The sequence below is a fragment of the Lepisosteus platostomus genome, chromosome 7 (genome assembly GCF_059453375.1).
Source record: "Lepisosteus platostomus isolate fLepPlt1 chromosome 7, fLepPlt1.hap1, whole genome shotgun sequence".
NCBI lineage: Eukaryota > Metazoa > Chordata > Actinopteri > Semionotiformes > Lepisosteidae > Lepisosteus > Lepisosteus platostomus.
Window position 1 is genome coordinate 35,284,700 of NC_142617.1, and position 20,694 is coordinate 35,305,393.

At 45.0% G+C, this 20,694-nt stretch overlaps 1 protein-coding gene across 4 annotated transcripts in view; it reads right to left on the reverse strand.

Annotated features, from left to right (window-relative positions):
• Window positions 1–14,889, reverse strand: part of rap1aa (RAP1A, member of RAS oncogene family a) — a 50,050-nt gene extending 35,161 nt beyond the window's left edge. Inside the window, exon 1 of one of the 4 annotated variants that reach the window (XM_088639990.1) lies at window positions 14,736–14,889. The gene's annotated coding sequence lies outside the window, so the exon portion shown is untranslated. Of the gene's footprint in view, window positions 1–1,487; window positions 1,679–14,623; window positions 14,649–14,735 lie in introns of those variants that run through there. The other 3 variants (XM_088639993.1, XM_088639992.1, XM_088639991.1) reach the window with 3 other exon arrangements.
• Between the last annotated feature and the right edge of the window lie 5,805 nt (window positions 14,890–20,694).

Below are 20,694 nucleotides of genomic sequence, written 5' to 3' on the forward strand. Positions count from 1 at the left end.
AACAACTGCAGGCCCTGTAAATGGGGAAAAAAACATTCGGTTCCTGGGACACAAAAGCACCAAAGGGCTTGACAGCAACGACAAGAAGGGAACATTGCTGTACTACCAGAACCAGTCAAGTCCCTCGTGTAGCAGAGCAAACAGCGTCCGTCAAACCCCAACATTTACTCAATTCCTTTCTTCCGGTCTCTTGGTCTGAAGTTAGCACCTGTATATGACAGCACCACTGTTACGCTTTCCACAGGAAACAACTGTGTCACAGGCTGACACAACCAGTGTCCAAGTGCCCACAAATCGAAGAAAAGTATTCAGCTCCTGAGGAACTGCCTTTTTGTCACTGACTTCGGAGAACAGATTTGAGAGGGCAGGCACCACAGCTGCACAGAGCCGAACACACAACACACAACATACCCAGGCGGCCTGAGTTCCAGTTTCGTTCTTGAACATTTCATCATTCAGTCTTGAAGACAGGGCGAGCATTTGAAAGAAATTCAGTTTTAAAGGGGAACAGTGCTGTTCCTGGCTGCACAAACCCTACCCCACAGAGACATCAACATCGCCAGCAAAACACTCAGCATTCTGTCACATCTTTTTAGTCTGATCACTGCAATCAAAGTCACACCAGAGCAGGGAAGCAGATCACACTCCCGATGCACTGCAGGGCGATCCACTTCAGGTTTCATAAGATGCAGTTGTTTTGGCCAAGCCAAGACCAGATGCTAGAGATTTCTAGCTTGTGACCTCAAGTCAATCAGCACCATTCAATATCAAGACATCTCTGGGTGCTGATCACCTAAACCGGGCTCCTTTTCACTAGAAATCTACTGACACAGGGAACGTTTTCAACCCTTGTCCTTATTTATAGAGAAAATGATCATTTAAACAAAAAACGCAAGAATAAAACTAACCAGTCTCTTCAGTCCCTCTGGATCAAAACCAGAACTCGTAGCTGCCCTGGTTAAGAGAGGGTTTAACAGCCCAACTGTTAAACCACAGATCCGCACTCTTGCTTGGCATCTCCCACCAGCACAACACCCCTCCAGAGCCCTCCGAAACTTCTCCTCTTCGTCCACAGACAAAGGCCATGTCCCCCAAGCATATCCAGAAACCGCCGCTGACCAGTAGATCACTGGGGCAGTGTTCTCAGGAGAGAGACGGTCTCAGTTGTCGAGTAACGAGCGGTCTGACTAGTGCTTCTCTCCACCTGGCCCAGACACTGCTGGTTCACTTGCAAACTGCACGTCAGGGAGCATATTGGGGGCACATTTATAGACTCTGAGGAGTCAGTAAACATACAGAAACAGTCTGTATGCATATTTCACTGCAAAGCCCCTTTCTGTCAGAACAAGGAAACAACTCATGGCCTGACTGGAGTGACACACTTTCTATATCAAACAATATACAGTATATGATCTAATGATTACATACTATCAGACTTTTTATCTTTGATCAAAATCAAACGAAGATTGTGGTCTTTAAATTGTTACCTGACCATCTGTCTCCCTCCAGGGTCAGGGGGATTCCAGCAGCAGGTCCAGACAAACTCTTTTCTGCCAGGCAGTCAGACAGCCAGGGGAATACCAGTGAAAGACAGCCCAAGCCCAGAAGTGGTGAACTCGGCAGATAACGAGCTCTGTTCCTCACTCCCGCATCTACAAGCAGCTCAGCAAAAACTGACCTGATGTTAACTGTTTGCCAGCCAAAGCAGCTCTTTTGCTCTTAAACAGTTGAAGCCACGCCCAATGCAGACACTCAAAAACGAGGCTGCTATACTAGAGGCAAACCTTAAAGTGAAAAACCGGTGAGGTTTGGGGGGTTTCTACTAATTTCTTCCTAATATGGCAAGGTTCTGAGTATTTTCACAAGATCGTATCTGTGGCAATAGGGAGAATGGCCCTGAGAACACACAGAGGAGCAACGTATTCAGACCCCTCTTCTGAAACCGTCTTCCTCACTAGATACCGTAACAGTCCAAATAATGTGTCCTACTGTAATCAGTCACCCAGAGCTGCCAATGACAACCAAAGCAGTGAAACGCTGTAACATGTGGGCAATGACAAAGACACGGCCTCTTTCAGGAAGACTGATTTGACTTCAGGGGATAAAAGCATCACTACTGCGAGAAATTAAGCTTAAACTCAGCTTGACCAGAAGGTTTTCTGCTATACTTATCCAGGAAGAAGTCTAAAAAGATTATGTGGATCCGTTTCTTTGATATCTCTATAATCTTGTAAGAACTCCCTTTTTCCCACAGCTAGGCACCAAAGATAAATATCTTCTTCAAAGATGGAACAACAACCTGATAGCATCTAACAAAACTGTGAAGCTAATTCCTTCCATTCACAGGAAACTTTTTTTTTAACTGCTGGCTGGGGCTAATGCCATAATCACTGTTAACCCCTAAACTACAGGAACACAAAAGCAATGGACAAGACGCTCAAGCACAAAGTAAAACACCTGTTCTGTCTGAAGTGCCGTGAGCTCTCCCTCCTTTACACTCTCAGAGCCCCCCTGCAGCAGGACCAGCTTGTGCACCTCTGACGCAGAGAGAGGAAAATGAGCCAGTCCGCCCACTGCCTGCCCCCAGCAGGAAGAGGCTGAGATCTAGCAGTGCTGATAAGAGGCACAGAGATGCTTCACGAGACAGTAGGAGAAAGTGCTACAAAACACCACCACTGAGCCAGAGTTGCATGGCTGGGTAAAGCATGCATGCCTGGGAGACAACAAAAATCCCTATTCTCACCAATCACCTGCTCACACTTTGATAGCAATACTGGACAGCCGACTTGACATCTCAGCATGCACAGCTGAGCAATATCCACCTCCCCATTGGTCATCAGTCTTGGCGGGCTGTGTCCTCCAAGCATGTCCCGAAATCCCTGCTGTCTGCACCTCTCCTAGTACATCACTCAGGCAGTGGCCTCAGGATGAGGCTTAAAAGCGGGTAGCAGACTGTTCTCCCACCTTGCTCAGACACTATGCATTCACTTTCTAACTGGATGGGTAGGGTGTGGTGTGCGACGGGGTTAGATTTATAGGTCCAGGGGTCAAAAAGGAGGGTAAATAAACATACAGCTACAGGACATTCCCTGAGGACTGAAAAAATCCCTTTTCAGTCTGCCCAATCAGATAACACAAAATCAAGAGGAACAGCCTGACTGTTGTGACTGAGATCACACAGAGGTTCATGACGAGACATGCCTGTGATGATTTATCAGCACTCTGTGACTGACTGATTCACCTGGGCAAAGAGAGGAAAGGTTTCTCACAAACTGTACCTTTGTTTTAAAAATTATAATTCCTTACACTTATATAACGCTTTTCTGGACACTCCACTCAAAGTGCTTTACAGGTAATGGGGTCTCTCCTCCACCACCACCAATGTCCAGCATCCACCTGGATGATGCAACGGCAGCCATAGTGCACCAGTACACTCACCACACACCAGCTATCAGTGGGGAGGACAACAGAGTGATGAAGCTAGTTCATAGGACTGATTGCATGTTTAGAAAAACCAATTACAAAACCTCAAGGCATTTTTCCCTGCCCCTTCTGATGCGGCTCCTCCTGGTAAACGCTGTCGATATAGTTAAAAGTTTCCTGCATCTCGAGGAGCAAGGCTCCATTCCAGTCTTGTCCAAAAGAATCATCTTGCGTGATCCTACATCTGCAGCATTAACCCCAAGCAATAACCAGCAAGTCTTCAGAAGGTTGCTCAACACACAACACAAGGTCTACATCAGCAGTGACTCTTGCGCCAGACGCTGCAGAGATCTCAATCAGATCGCTATCTGAGAACACAGCTCATCATAAAGTACTGCGCAATCCTTAGCGGTCTTCAACCATCTTGGTCTATTAATAGCTGGTTTGAGGCAGTCAGTTTCTTACTATGTAGCAGAAGAGGAAGCCCGCTAGCTTCAGAACCAGAGCAGCAATCCAGCCTCAGCCACTAATGTGGAGACAGGGAAGCTGATCTTACTCCAGATCGGAAGGGGGGGGGGGGATTCTAGCAGACAGTGCCGACAGGCTATATATATATGCACAGTATTTGTGTGTATTTTAAAAAGATGAATTCTAAAAGTGTCTCAAAGTCACGCCATCTGCACATCTCATTCATCAGCAAGTGAAGCACGCTCATCACAGCACACGCCATGCACGGGCGGGAACCCACCGTTCTTTGGTTCCGTTTGTAAAGGGAGATTACAGTGCCTTGCATTTTACCCCATCACCTCCACAAGTCTCTCAGGACTTGTTCCATTACCATTATGTTCCATTCTCAGGTGATTGAGTGTGGCCCATTTAACCTGCTGGGCTCCGTTGTGACCCCAGACCCAGACTGGCCATCCTGGTATACGATACCCACAACTTCATCCAAGCAGAACTGGCACAGGAGTCAACAGCACAGGAAAGAGAAGGGAAGCCAGTGCCTGGAAATTACCCAAACCACAAGTGGCGACTGATCTGAAACAAGCATCTCGCAATCCAGAGAAATCGAGTAAACGTAGACAGTTTTCAACTAACGCATGTCCAGAGGGGGAAATAAAACAGTACAGGATGTCCGAGTCCAAGGCAGAGCTCAGTGGAGCACAGCTGGTTACAGGCTCCGTGTCTCCAACAGGTCATTTCCACACCGGAGATCCCCACTTACACCGCGCGCTTCAAGACGTTTAGGACCTGGCCAGGATGCAATGTCAAAAAGGAAGCTGGGGTGCAGATATAAGTCCTTGCCAAAACTGCAGCACATATCCTGGCAGGTCCGGAGGTCCGCAAAACCTGGGTTCCGGAGGGGCCACAGGCCAGCGCCTTTTACAGGCCTTTATAAATCACACGGCACTTTTCTCAATTAATAGCTCACTTGGAAACACAGATGTGCCACTGGCCTGTCACATCGATCATCTCATCTAGAAAAATCCATCCGAGGCAATGCTGCATGGAAAAAGGCCCAGCAGAACCCAGAGCTACCCAAACCCACCTCAAGAGGAGAAGACAATCTACTCCTGTATACCTTGTAACAGCTAGACCAGTGAATCCTTAGCCCTGCTCCAGGGTCACCCGTGATCGTTCTGCAACAGTTCTTCAGAAGGAATCACTTCCTTAACTGAACAAGTATTAATACTTTTCCCTCATCCAGAGCGGGTGGCGTTAAAGTGTACTATCAAAGCTGCCGGGCTGAGGAACATCGAGCCGGACTCTAGGAATAAGCTCACAATAACATCAGTGTATTTTATTTTCAAGCACATGGGAGACGCTTCACTCATTATTGCTTGCCCATCACAGTTGAGAGGTCCCAGTCCTTCCAGAACCTGTTTCAGAAAAGCCCTGAGCTTTACCAATTGGCCACCTTTCAGCTGCAGATTCTGCCCAGCAGGGCACCCATGATATACCCCCTCTCCCAACCCCGCGCCCACAACACTGTCTATAAAACCCTCCTTGGCCTCTCCCTACTAACAGCTAAACAGCACAGTGCCGAACCAGTAAGACTCTTGTACATTAACCAGCGCAGGAAAAAATGCATTTAAAATAAACACCGGCTCACAAGACCTGCTGTCTCTCATTAGGATCTGAAGCGAGGCCGTAGGCCTCCACACGCCCCCAAGGACTTGCACAAGCACTCGTTTCCCACGTCAGCGTGGGAGTGGAAGGACTACGGCATGTCAGGTACAATTACAATTAATGATGCTGAAATGGGGGGGTGGTGGAGGGGGGGAGAAACAAGGGCAACTTAAGTGATGATTTTAAATACTCAAAAAGGAAATGAGTGCAATGAAATAATGGGACCTTTCCGGGTTTGCTCCACATCCACGTGGAAATGACTTATTTACCACCACAAGGACCCCTAGTTAAAATATGGACAGTCTCTGGGAAACCCAAGGTTAAAAAAACCTGCTGGCATCACACTGAAGAGATGAGCGCTGCTGAAGCCCAGTCGACCATCACATCAGAGCTGAAGATGTAGGAAGCTGAAAGGTTTTGATCATCTGATGAATCAAAACAGCCTTTACTGCAGTTTCTCTCATTGTTTGATCGTTCCCCTCAACAATCAAACACCTTGTAAAACTTCCTAAACACACCATTACGGGAGCTGGTTACAGGCTATCACACCAGGCTTGTTTCCCACAAGCCGAACACTGATGGTGTCCTGTACGTAAGACAAGTCAGGCTGCTGAAGCCAGGGATACTGCAGCAACAGCTGGTAGGGTATCTACACATCGCTTTGGAAGAAAGCTGTCAAACCTATTTCATGCATGAGGAGGAGGAGTATCAACAGAAAAAGCAGTGTGTGTGCTGTATCAAGACATTCCGCTATTTCATCCCACAGGAAATCCCTTTACCAACCGGCTCTTTCAATGTGGAACTCAAAGGCTTAAAGTTGGAACTGAAAAATCCTAAAAGATATAAAACATACTGAAGTGAAACTGTTAAACTGTGCAGGTCTTTCCACTGGCTGGCAAACAGCATCAACGTCATCTGAATGCTTACAATCAAGCAGGATGTGTTAATTGTAAACGTACAACTTGTTGAAACTTGGACAAACATACCTATAATATTTACACTACGTTCAACAAGAGATGCCTTGAAGGCAACAAGGCACGGCAGAGCTCTTCCTATTCGCTGTGCCAGCAACTAACTCCGCCCCCTTAGTTCCAGGGGTGGAGTTAGTTAGGGGTGGCCTTGAACACCACACACATTAAATCTCTTCTGATATGCTCGGAAAAAGACGCATTGTGATTATCAGCTTCGGGCTTATGTTAACAAATGAGAACAGAAAAAGGCCATTCAGTAAATCTTCTGGTGAGTTTTCTCCCGTTGCTTGCAGGGATAGGATCCTTGTGACCCAGTATTGGTAAAGTGGTTAGAAAATGGATGGATGACCCAAGAGTAAAGAAATATTATCAGTTCATTTCTTGTAAGAACACAGCCACAAGCCCTGCCTCATCCACTGCTGGGCCTGCCAATTTGCATTTACACCCCCTGGGTGTTGATTTTCTCAGGTGCCTTATTGTACAGCTCAACTACGCCATGAAGGAGTTAACTTGCCACAGTAAAGGATTTGCAGAGGGTGTCACAGTGTGCACGGCTGGTGTGCGTTTTCACCACTGATCAAAGCATGCTCAGGCGTCAGCTTGCACTCAACACACTGCCACTGAAGCTTCGCATTCCTGAAGAGACAAAAGGCCTTAACTGTCGAGGGAGGTGCACTACTTTCTTCTCCCTGCTGTACCTGTTTATAGATGGCAGGCGACAACCCAGCGGGTGTTCTGAATGTTCCAGAGGGGACGAGCCACGGAGCACTGCCGAAAAATGTCAAGGGGCTCCCTCTTTAGGAGGGCCGGAAAACACGGCAAAGAGATCTGAGCTTGCTACCGCATCCCCAACCTGAATGGACGATTTCCAGTTTTTAACAGGAAAACGGACTCTCGTTTCTTAGATGATGTCTACAGATAAAAACTCATTAGCAGCCTCAATGTTGTGTGGGCCAGAAGGTTCAAATAAAACAAAAACCACAAAGTAGCCACCAAAACCTTCCCTCAAGCACATGTGACCTAGCTTTTGCAGCCTTGTTTAAAAGGGCAACAAGGCAGCCTGAACTTCAGTAGCAGGGAGCAATTGGTGCAGATTGCCTGCACAACCGTCTCCATCAGCTGTACTGACACTGAATGACTCAGAAGCTAAAGCATGTGTTACTAGCTGCTGCCATGTCTTTCTCTAGTCACACAGATGGAGACAGAAAAGCACTTCACGAAACTTTGCAAAGCACTTCATAGGACATAACAGGGCTTATGACTTGTAATCACTTAACACGTTCTGTACAAACCATGCGAAGCAGAATGTTCTAGGATGTGACAGTAGAATGACAAACCATGTTTTACATTCTCACCTACCTTGGGGAAAATCCTGGCCTGCTACACCACAACCACCTCTCACATCGCCTCACTTGATTTCAGACTGGGCTGCTCTATAACTTAAGAGCATGCTTACTTTACAGTATAACAGTAGGAAAGATGCAGACAAGCCGAAATCAAAGTAACTGAACAAAGCAGCTCTTCTGCGCCCTGCACAAGTATCTCACCCAGTGCTTCTCTACAGAGAAGCGCAGGGATAGGCGTTTCAAAAATGCAACATAAACAGCCACTGACCTTTGACCTTTTCACTACATGGCAATATTTGGCAAAAACTTCATCAAATAACCGATGACCATGACTAATTCAATGGGCATTTAAACAGATTTCTAAAACGCAAGAGAAAATATGAACAAGGAAAAAGCCTTCAGACCAACAAAGTGCAGTAGTTTCTGCTGACAAGGGCATTAAAACCTTTCCTGAAAGTTCCAGGTGCTGCAGTGCCTCCAACATGTGTTCTGCAACCTCAGAGTGGCCATGACAGCATCTCCTCACATCTCAGTCCAGACCAATCGGGGAGAGCAACACTGAGTAGGAGAACAGTTTCACTTCCTTGTTCTGTCCTCATCAAAAGCAGTCCTCTTTCAAGATATGGCAGGCAGTTTGTAGCCAGTCAACGAAACAGACTGAACAGCGAGGGGGGCCAGTTGGGGTTGGGGTAAATAAAGACAATTCCTTCCCCAGAAAGTAAACGGTCCCCAACAATGACAATATACATCATATTATATACTATAAATGGCAACAATGGCTGTCCTTCATATGAGACCTTAAACCAATGTTCTGGCTACTCGCACATTAAAGATCCTAAGACAATGTGAGAGAATCTCCACCCTCGTCTTGCACAATCTGGCCTGCCTGAAGTCCCCCCTTGTGAAACACTTTCTCACTCCTCCACCTGATGTCCTGTATGAAGGAGGGGGCAGGGGCTGCGGCATCTCACCCAGGTGTGTCAGAACTTCACCCGCAGGATGAAACAGGCCCACTCCTATATGTAGAGATCTTTGGGGTCCTTCGGAATTAAAAGAACTTTAGAACTGCAAATTATTATCAAGGCAGATGAGTCTCATTTTCTAGCAACGTATAAAGAAGTGACAGATCAGCCTGTTCACTTCTGTGTCTGTGGTTCCACAGGGTATATTTTCATGACCATTATGCATTGCTGTGTTAAGCTGTGATTAAACCCATGGGGATAAACTTGACACAGGATGGCTGAGGGGCTAAAGCAAAGGTTCTCCTAAACATTAACAGGTAGCTTCTTTCTCCTGTACAAGCCACAAATCACACGCTCCTAGCCTACAGGAGCATCAGGAGTAAATACAAGCTGTGAAACATTAAGACTCATTCAGCAATGAGGGCTTGTCATTAAGATATATAATCATTAAGGTTGTTTGCATTTGGTGCAGTATATACACTTTATGCTCTACAGGTGGCAAGACACAATTAGAACAAATCATGTACCTGCACCTGTAATTCAGATCTCTTCCAGGAGTACTTCCAGGCATGTGCAGAATAACTCTCACCTGCGCCTGCACATCAATACTAAAGCTAATCACTCCAGGTGGATAGAAAAATATTTCGATGGAGTAGTCAAACCGAACAGTTCCTGTTTCTATTCCCCTGGTCCAAAAAGCAGAGCAAATTTGATAGAAAACGTGTCAAGTGAAAAACTGCTGATGAAGATCCTAATTAGAGTCTCTCATCTGTGCCCATGCTCTAAAAGTGAGCACCAAACACTCACGAAGGGCAGGGATTAAAAAAATAACAAGGTTGCTCATTTCACCAATGTTTGCTTCCGATGTTGCACAGAAATGGAGGAGAACACCAGCTGACTCTAGAAAACCAGATTTCGAGAAAGGCACAGACGTTTCCCACCATGGTGCATATTTATAAAAAGTGAGGAGACTTTCACTTCCCCCTTTGGGAAGTTTCGGTCCTGAGGTTATGAATCGCAACCACAAAAAAAAAAATTAGGACTGCAAAAGAGCTCTTCAAAGTGCAGATTCCACAGAAATGAAACCAAAAATCCCAGCCCTCCTTTTCTCCGAGGTTCTTTTGTCAACTATCTATTCGTCAGCAGCTTTTTCAAATTCATCCAGCCTCCTGCAGGAGGAGAAATTCTCCTAGACTCTATAGGGCTTCTGCCTCATGGAGCTCCTGATTGGTTCAGCCCAGACGTCTACCTAGAGAACTGCAGATGAAACTGTGTGACTGTGTGTGTTAATTCACAGACTGTGCTACTCACTAATGCCTCATCGAAACCCATTATTATAAGATTTGCCTAGTTTCAATTCACATTTAAATTTTTTTGCTTGCTCATTTTTTTTTTAAAGATGGAAAACGTGATGACAGCACCTCCTGCACTGTCCCAACAGCAGTTTGTCCAAGAGGGAGTGAATTTCACACTCAGGGAGGAGAAAATGGGAGAAGAGCATTCTCTAGTACAACATTTTAAGTACAACAGTCCTTCGGCTGACTGCCAAGTCAAGCGCAGCAGAGCAAAGAAAGACCCCCCAGGCAGAGGTCAACGAGGTCGGCCCCTGTGTCTCCGGGTCAGTACAGAAACAATATCCAGTCCAGCCATTCATATTCCAACCACTTTACCTACTACAAGGCTGCGGAGGAGCCAGAGCCTTTCCCAAGGGCAACAGGCAAAAGGAAGGGAACACTGTGGATGAGACTTCAGTCTATCTCAGGGCTGACAAACACAAGGCACACTCACAGGGCCAATTTTCCCAGAAGCCAATTAACCGGCCATTACTGTCTGTCTTTGGACTGTGGGCATACACAGGAGCACCCAGAGAACACCCATGAGAATATAGGGACTCCAGGAGGTCTGCTTAAGAAACGACACTTCCCAAGTCTTAAGCTGCTCTCAAAGAAAATACAAAATAAATCCCACTGGTCACAGCTGTTCCTACTGTGGGCTCTTGATGCTTTACAGCTTCCAGCCTGTTGACAGCCACCTAAGTGAATGAATGAGATTTGTAACACTGTTAACGTGCACTGCTGAAACCAGAACCTCAATACAGGAAAACGGTCAAACAATTAAACAACCTGTATAGCTGCAGTGAATCACTGAGAAGACACATTTTCCAACAACTAAGTATAGACAGTAATGACACACTGGAAGGCAGGTTAGTAACACCAGAACAGTTGCAGCATGCACCCTAAAAGGACGTTGATCGAGAGTGGTCTTTACAATTACTTAAAATCCCCAAAATCCCAGCAGTACATTTGTCAGTAACTCATACAGGAATTCCCCCAGTCAGCCTTTCAATCACTGCTGGGACATAAGCTACCACTTCACCTCTAATGCCTTAAGAACCACAGTAGCTACACTGAACAGCAAATAATCTGCTCACAGTGGACAATCGAAATAGACAATGAGTCTAATTATAGCAAAGAGAGGAGCTCGCTCCACCCAGGCCCGTACAGACCATACAAACTCACAAAGGGGAAATGGCTGGACTAAATTTAACAGTGGCAGACCTAGAAGTGTCACGCTGCAGTTATCCACAGCACCAGTCTCTGAAACAGAGCCGTTTCCCATCTCTCCCAGTCAGTCGCCTGTGGTGCAGGAAACTTCCCTGCAGGCGCCTCCACTCGATGAAATTGGAATCTCGTCATTGCTTTTCCCTAAAAATAGGGGTGTTTATATTCCACAAGGGTCTCCGAAGAATCTCCCGAGAGCATTTTCACCCTCAGCAATAAGGATGGAGGGAAAGATATACTATCTCCACACATTAATACATTACACCATCCCAATGTAACACCATAACACAAATTGAGATGCATTTCTTTTCTGTAATTGGTAAACTTCCATCTAGCTAAATAGAAAAGTCTTTAAACATTTTAAAAGGAAAATTCTTTAAAAGAAAACAGGTTCGAATAGGGACAATAATGGAGTTTTGCAAAGTAGATTTCTGTGTAGAAAAGGGTCATTACAAGAGCAGCAGACATTTTAGGGGAGCTTTGATTACTTTATTCTCAGTCCTGTAATAAGATATTTTACAGAATAAACATTCCTAAGCTCACTTGCTACCAGAAGGCATCCAGGGGAAATTGACCAGACTGACAAGAAGCACTATTTACACAAATAGTTGTTGGTGTCTTGTTTTGCTGTGACTCTGGATAACCAGAGGGTGCCACCTTTAAACTGCTCCAGTAAGAGCCCTGCTGTATAAACTGGAAATCTCCAGGTCAGGATACCCCCTAGACAGGATGCCAGTCCATCATAGGGAATGCACAGACATAAACACACTCACACTTGTACCAATTTTCCCAGAAGCCAATTAACCTACCAGTATATCTCTGGACTGCAGGAAGAAGCCGGAGAAACTGAAGGAAACTCTCTTGAAAACGGGGGGGGAACATACAAATTCCACATAGATAGCACCTCAGGAATCAAACCCAGGTTCCCAGAGTCGCAAGGCAGCAATGCTAACCACTGCGCTACTGTACCACCCTGTCTGGTTAAGTAAAGGATCCAAATATTCTGACAGACTATAATTGCCAGCCAGCGATTACAATAATTTCAAACACGCACACCTACAGTCAGAGAATGGTATTTAAGATAATGGGCAAAATACACGCTCACGTTTCTGGCACAATGCTGCCTTCTGAAAGTTTCAAGCAGAGCTTTGGAAGGCATGGTGGCAGGGCAGGGCTTGTATTCAAACACCCAGTGACATCACATCTCCAAGATGCTCACGGTTACGAGACAGCAGGTCAAGTAACTACCCCAGGGTTACGGAAAATAAATAAGCCCCAAACTTCACAAGATAAAAATTACCAATGACTAACACAACATTACACCAGACATAGGACAACCAATGTTCCAGACTCATATCATACAGACACCTAACCTCCACACACCCTAGCCCAGAAACATCTCCACAACTCACATGAAGGGACTGACAACAGAAACCTTTTTTATTCTGACACACACGTGCATGAGGCAGGAAGTCATCCGTCTGCAAACTGTTAACCTCTTACTTCATTGAGCAACCGAGAACACTAAAAAAAATAAAACGCACAAGACTACACTGAGGAAGACTGCACTGGGAATTAAAGGATGAAACATCCACTGTCCTCGATCACAGCTCAGCAGGGGGAAAAAATGCATCTCGTCTATCACATGTGAACACACTCTACGAAACATTAACAGTAGGGAAACTGTCAGTTACGGGTTTATATCTTATAAAGAAGCGGACGATTCTGTCCTTTTCTCCTCGAGGTCCTCAGAGCCGGCAGTGAGGTTTGCACGCGCTGCCCTCCACTCTGACTGCAGGAGCTCAGCACGCACGTGGTACCGAGCCGTAGCCCACAGCACAGATGCACAAGGCCGAAAACCATTTACTGAACACCAGGCTGCCTAACGGCTAACGCGAGGCGTTCTCGTCCAGCCGTCTCAGAATCAGATTTCCCAAACGCTACTGTTCACTGCAGATAACAGCCTGGGCGCTCCGTGGAGAACTGAGGAGCTCGAAGCGGTAATGTCCTGTTACCTGCTAGACGCGTATCTTACCATGCAGTCAAGCATACACTATTTTTAGGAAGCTGTAATAGCGGTATTTAAGGACACGGTGTGCCACACTGGTGTACAACTGTCGGCATTACAGGGACCCCAAACAGCTATAATCATGTCAACATATACATAAAACGATACTCATATACTCTAACATATATTAGTTACAAGACCACAGATACAACCAATGCAAAGGTCTAAGATATTATTTCAAAGCGTGGGGGGCACGATGTGCTTTATTAAAATTAACGAAAATAGTTTAGATCTGAGCTACAACACAAATGCAAAATGTTACTGTGCAGGTCATCACCAGCAGACCGTCGAAATCACCAAGGACAGCATCAGTCGCTGTTCAAAATGGTTTAGGCAAGGTATTTTCGCAGAAATTAAAATCAGTGCGTGTAATTGTACTGTTACAAATCAGGGATTCGCCGGAAACCACACCAACACTTTTTAAAGTAGCCAAAAAGGACATAACTGAAGCTGACAACTTGATTTAAACAAAACACAAACTGGCCCCTTCTATCTTGTATGACCAGCGGCTCCCACCAACGTGTTTCTCCTGTAATCTCCTGGAGTCCGAGTCACATAATGAGTGGGTGCGGTAACTAACTTTAGGTCAAACCCGTGTTTTCAATCAAAAGTAAGACTGGTCACAGCAACGTATGAACAATCCTGAGACAGGGGGTGAAGCGTTTCGTTCACCGGAGAGGGGTACACAAGGTAGACAGGGGGATGATACGATTAAGTTGCTGAACACTTAGTGTTAAGCACTTTTCTATTACAGACACCGCTGCACTCCAGGACGTAAAAAACTGTACCAGATTAGGGTGAAGAGTTTGAACTGCAAATCAAGAGCAGCCAGATGTTAAAAAAAATAGACGAGACTCGCAGATAATCTTGCTGTCAGGAGATCACGCGTCTAAAATACCACCCTCAAATAAAGTGGTTTCAATGGCCTACTCCGTTCGCACTTGCTCTCCCCTTCACGGTTCTGCAAGCGATCTCTTTCTCCGCCATATTCCACTCGGCTAGATGTGTTTCCTCCCTTCCGCCCGGCCTGGAGTCCGCACACTAACTACACTACTGCTGCTACACCGTGCACACCACTTTCCGTCTCCGGGTGGTGTGCGTAGCTTATCCCTCGCTAAAACCTGGAATACCCCCACCCCCCGCCTCTCCCCCGTCCTCTAACCCCGGATCCTTGAGCCCCTGGCTCCGGGGACTTGATCCCCCCCCGGCCTGTCCTGGTCGCGACCCGTTTTGACAGCCCCGATCCCCGGTTAAAGTTGGACTCCGCTACTCACCGTCTCTCGCTCTCTCCGCCGCTCCGCCAGTGTCTTCGGATGAACTCCGGGCTCTGCGCTGCCGACGTCATCCCCCAGCCTCTCTCTCGGCGCTCTTAAAAGGGCAACGGCGCCTTCTGCTTCTTCGTCTCCTCCTGGGGCCGGCAGCCTGCGACCAGGCTCAGGGAATCCTCAGGTCCGGCCGGCAGGGCACCGGCTGTGCCAAACCGAAACCCAGATGTATTCAAAAACAGTGCAGTGCTGTTGCTTGGGTGGGTTTTATTCCAGAACGATGTAGCGTCGTTTGCATTGTCTCTAGTGCCAAATGCACGTAAGAGAGAAAAGGCAAGGTCCCCCCTTAACGGGCATTGTGGCACCCTTTGCATGGCCGGGCAATGTGAATCTCGTAAAGCAACATTTTCACGTTTTATTCCGGGGTCCTTCCAAGCTTCTTCGGAGAGGCGTTCAGGGGCTCTTCTCCTGTGGTTTTGGCGATTTTAACCTCCTCTTTTGTGCTTACTTACAAAAGAGCCGGTAGCAAGCTCTAATATTTTTTTGTAGTTAATGCGACATCTTTGACCATTTTAACTCAACAAGCTCAGCTTAATTTGTCCGAAAGAAAGCATAATTTGTTTTTAAGGACGTTTCTTTCCGAAGGGGTTTAAAGATGGACTGAAAAGAACACCCTGGGTATTAAACACTATCTAAAAATTTCACGGGTTATTCTTGTTGCTTATCCTGGACTGCCTCGCGTGGGCAATTCTACACTGTTGTTAATTGGGGACCGTGAAACTGATCTTTGCATTAAATATGTATGTTTCCTACCGGACAGCCTACTCGGGGACACTTTAGGGTAAAACTAAGGAGAAAGTTCACTTAAGTGTCTGTTGTATAGCTAGCCACAGAAAGTTACCTAAGATTGTTTTACAGAGTTGGTTATAAAGTAGGTGCCCTGGGATGAACACAAATCAACGTTTATTGCCTGCTAATTCATGATGGAACAGTAGTTGAGTAGTTGCATTCATATCATTATGATTATGTTAATTCATTTTTATTAATACACACAAAACTCCTTTCTCATTACAGTTGAACTAAATCTGTGCAGTGTCCAGTACTGGTTCTTATAAAATACAGTTGCTAGGAAGTGGTGCTATCAGAGCTTTCCCATAACCTGTGAGTATTCAAGGCTATCCAGAATCCTATGGAACTGTGTCACTGTAACAAGCTGTAACAGATCAGGCCCATTGCACATGAGACTTTCACAACATTGTGGGACACCTTTAAAAAAATGCAACTGATCTGTCCTTTATGGTAATTGTAAAGCAGTCTCTTAGGGAGTATTCAGTCTGCTCAGAGTAATAACATTAAATAAGCTACATGACTGGCGAATTTAGTTAAACAGAATTTGATTGAGAGGCGACCTAAGTTGTTTAGGGTCTACCAAACTTTGCTGGAGGTCCTATTACTTGAAAGGTGAAAAGGCACAAGTGTCACAAAAGTGAGAACTTTAAGCGTAACTGTCAGCTATGAAGCCCAAACGAAAATATTAAATAAACCGTGTGACTAGAGATCATTGTACAGATCCCATCCCGAGGCTGTATCTCAACACAGTCAGCTAAGAAATCAGAACATTCATATTAGAAATGAAGAATTAATCCTTACATTACTCAACAGATCCTTTGTGTTTTGACTGATGAACAGAGCGGAACATTAACACCATTTTAGTTTTTGAACAAAACAAAGCATTTATTAAGTTAAGAAACCCCAGGTCTCACACCCATCAATAATAACACAGTATATACAGTATCAAAGTGTGTATAGCTGCATGAGCTGCAAAATGCTATTGTCAACACATCTAAGTAGGGAATATTAATTCCTGAAATGCTTGTCAGTACGTTTTCTGCTGTTTGAACTGGAGCTGCTGTGATTTCCTCCACAGGAGAAATGTTCCGAAGAGGAATCATATTAGGTACACATCACAGCATGTACAATGTCACCAGTGGTCAGACTCATGAGGTTGAATCTGTAGGGCTTGAAACCAGAACAAAGCTTCAAGACAGTGCCTGCGTGCAGAAGAAAAATCAAACCATCATCAGAATTATAAATGATGATCTTGCCTTTTTACATCTGCATTCAGTCTGGGCCCAGTTCAGAAGCCTGCTGCTCAGTCAGGGATAGTGAAGACTTGCTGCCCAGTGTATCCCCATCAACTTATTTTTTTTTTCAAAACAGGTGCTCCAGTTTCTTTGCAAAGACGTACAGGTAGGCAGGTTGGCTTCAGGGAAAACTGGCCCTGGTGTGAGTGTGTGCGTGTTTGTGATCCCTTCAATGTACTGGTGGCCCATCCAGGGTGTATCCTGCCTTGTGCCTGTTGCTTGTCGGTATAGGCCCCAGCTCCCCAATAACCCTGTATTAGATAAAGCAGTACAAAAATGGATGGATGGTGTAATATACTTTCATATGGAAGAACATGTACATATATTCATTTGGAAAAGTGAAAAATTAAAACATAAATTCTAAATAACTACTTTGAAATATCAACTACATGTAAGAAATCTAGTAAGTAAAGGATCAATACCCTCCAAATGAAGGAGAGAGTAAGTTTTTCAAGGAAAGCATGTTGTGTCAATAATCTTGGCCGTTGATCATGTGATACTGTTTTTCTTTTCTTCCATTGTAGTAATATTACTTAATTAACTATGGTAAGGGTTAGTGGTAAATAATTGTTTCTCCCTGCCTGTTTTATCTAATATTTTTGTGGTAAGAATCAAGATCCTCGCACATCATCAGACAGATAGTAGAATCAACCTAAGGAACTAAGCACAGTTTGGCCTTATCTTCCATACTTTGCCCGCGCAATATAATTTCCAGTTCCTGGGGGAATCTGTTAACAAACAATTTACTGTACAGATAACTGACACCTCTGCCAGTGCTCTGCAACCCCTAAGGATAGAAATGAGTTTGTTAGCCCCCCCCCAACATCCATCTTAGATAACTCGATATTAGCTCTGCCACAGAGTGTGAGAACCCTACTGTACTTTTAAATAGGCAAAACGTCTTCACCTTATGTTCATAAACCAGGGTCCAGTGCTGATTATACCAGCTGAAAGCTTCACCACCAGGCCATAGTTGCTTGGCAATTAGTAAATTGTAAATCATTCTATTCCTCTCCATAGCTCAAATAGTGTGACATTCCAAAACACATTTTTCATTGCTTCTGTTTTCTGTGCATTTTCTTCTTTCTTTGGTATTGAACTTCTTATTTTTTTTAATTTCTTGGGGTGGTGTGATTTTTCAAGTTTATATTTAATGGCATATTCTGTCAGAGGGGTATTCGGTGTGTTTAAAACCATGGTCCACATATTTGGACTGGGCTCGTTGAATGGTGTTGAAGATGCTGTTGCCCTTTTAAGATGGGTCATAGGAACTTCCTTTTGGAGAGCCCCTGGGCAGTAGAATCAATGCCATCAGTCTGATTGTTTACCTCTGACCTATTTCCGTTCATGCATTGAAGAAAACTAAATGGAGGTTTGTCACTATACTCTCTGAGAGAGCTGGCAGGGAAAACGTTGCAAAATGTCAAACACATCTGTTGGTGCCCTTCCTGTCACCCCTTCAGTGATGCTGTCAGTCAGTCAGAATGAAACACTTTTGTACAGAGTATGATGGGCATGCTTACATTCTGCTGTGCACCCGCACAGCTAAATACACTTTTTCCTCTATTTCGTTTGCAACAGCTTTACTTTGCTCAGTCATAAATGAACTAACATTTTTGCATTTGCATTTTTTTCCATTCTCTTTAGAATGTGGATACAAACTTGCATTTGACATAGAGGAGGCCGGGTGGTAAGAAGTTGTTGGAATCTTATTGGGCGCAATGAGTCAAAAGACGGCCAATAGAGGGCTAGAAGGAGGGACAAACAAATAAAACGAATGCTGGGAATGGGATGTTCAGTACATTCAATTTGGCCTCTGGGGATTTAAACTATGGCAAAAATAGTGAGAAAAAAAATTCTAGGTTTTTGATGAAGGGAACAATCTTTTTCCCTGTGGTTCTGGGGGTAGTAAATCTGGGCTGCTATTTAACCACAGTGCCATCAGTCTACAGGGTGGCACAGTGAGGCACAAAAGTTAAAGACTGGATGTTCATGTTGTGTGTGATTCTTTTACAGGTGGCACACAGGAAGGCATTGCTCTGCCCTTATGCGCAGTGGGTGAATGCAGCCCAGGCGGCAGTGTAAGTTTCCAACACATCTGTCACGCCCCACACTGTTTCACAATCATGCACCAGATTCCACAAATTCTCACTCCCGGACCAATTATCCAACCATGTCCCTCTCCCTTCAGTATTTAAAGTTCCCTCACACACCAACCCATGCTCACTATTGAGAAGCCTCCCGAAGTATTCTCTTGTGTGTGTTTCCAACCTTTTTGACTGATCTCCCAGTTCCTAATCTTTGCTCCTGCCTTTTTTGACCATGCTCTTTGGATTGTCTTTCTCAGATTTCCCTGGTTATTGGACTCATTGCTTTTCCGATCGACCAAGCCCTTGGATTGTCCCTGTGCTACTCCATATTCTGCAGGATTCACGGTTACGCATAAGGATCCTCCTATTCTACCTATCAGTTCCCTGACAACGTCCTGCCTCTCTTGCAGTGTCAAAGCTCAGCAGAACAATATAAAGATCTCTGATGCACCTAGTATGCCTGTACATCTTGCTCAAGCCAGGGCATCGCAGCAGTTCTTAACTATTATTGTGTGGAAAGAAGCATGAATCACCTGGGATGCCAATAGAATCCATCTTTGCTGATTTTAGTTGTTCAAGTAATGGAATTGTCAAACAATCCAGACTGAAGCCTATTGCTACAAAAAACACATTAGCTTCCTCGAAGGATAAAGCTTTTAGAATGACACAAACCTGTCCCACTTTATGTCATTAAGATAGGCTGTAACAGACATTAGTTACTGTTGTGTTCATTTATCAGATGGAAATTTGTACTCGCAGTGTAACAGTGCACAACAGCTAACTGTACAGTACCTGTGACGAAGCCCAAACTTATACTCTGACCATTGTATTCAGCATTAGAAGTGGCATGTCTTTGCTCTATTATACTTATATCACACTCACTTCTCTCGCCGACTGTTTGGTCCCAGGCAATGTATTCATTCCAATTCATGGTTCCTAATGTCTCTAAGTACATCACTAGGCAATAGATTATTCATATTCATTCAGACTCACTCTCGGGCACCCAGATTACTTTTTTACTCTTAACTAATACTCTCTCACACGTATTTGTGTCAAACACGTATTTTGTGTCAAACACTTCAACCTTCTATCCCTCCTCTAACTCTCCTGGCTGATCCTGTTTGGCCAGGGTTACGTCTCTATGATACCCCTGGTGTCCCTGAGACAGCAGAAGCTGGTTTGTGGTTTGCTTCTTTATCACTTTCTCAGAAATCGCTGTCCTGTCTGCAGCTCTTAATGAACAGGGTATATTTGAAGGTCAAGCTGTACTACCTAGAAAACACGTTTGAAGGGAGAAGATACCTTGCTGAGCAGTGCCTCGGTCCTCTTGTCACGTTGGTCCAGCTATCCAATCCTTTTTCCTATGCACACACTCCAAAGGCTAAAGACATACTCAGGCTAGCTGTGCCCAATTCCTGAGATTTTCTCAATTAACATGCAGCCATCTTGGCTCCAGGCAACACCATAGAGCATGGGTTTTGAGCCAAAATGGCTGCTTTCTCATAGAGTCACCTCTTGCTACATCACAGCATCTTTAACCCCAAGTCAAGCATTGAGAAATGCACTTCTCATCAAAGTCCCAAATGAACAGTTGTTGTACATAGTTTGAGAGCACAGAAGAAGAAACTGTCAGATCATCAGTGTGGCCACCAACAGTGTGTCACAAACTGAATTGCAATCCTCTGGTCAACCACAGACCGCATCTCTCTGCTCCTCTTTTTACAGCCAGGGCTG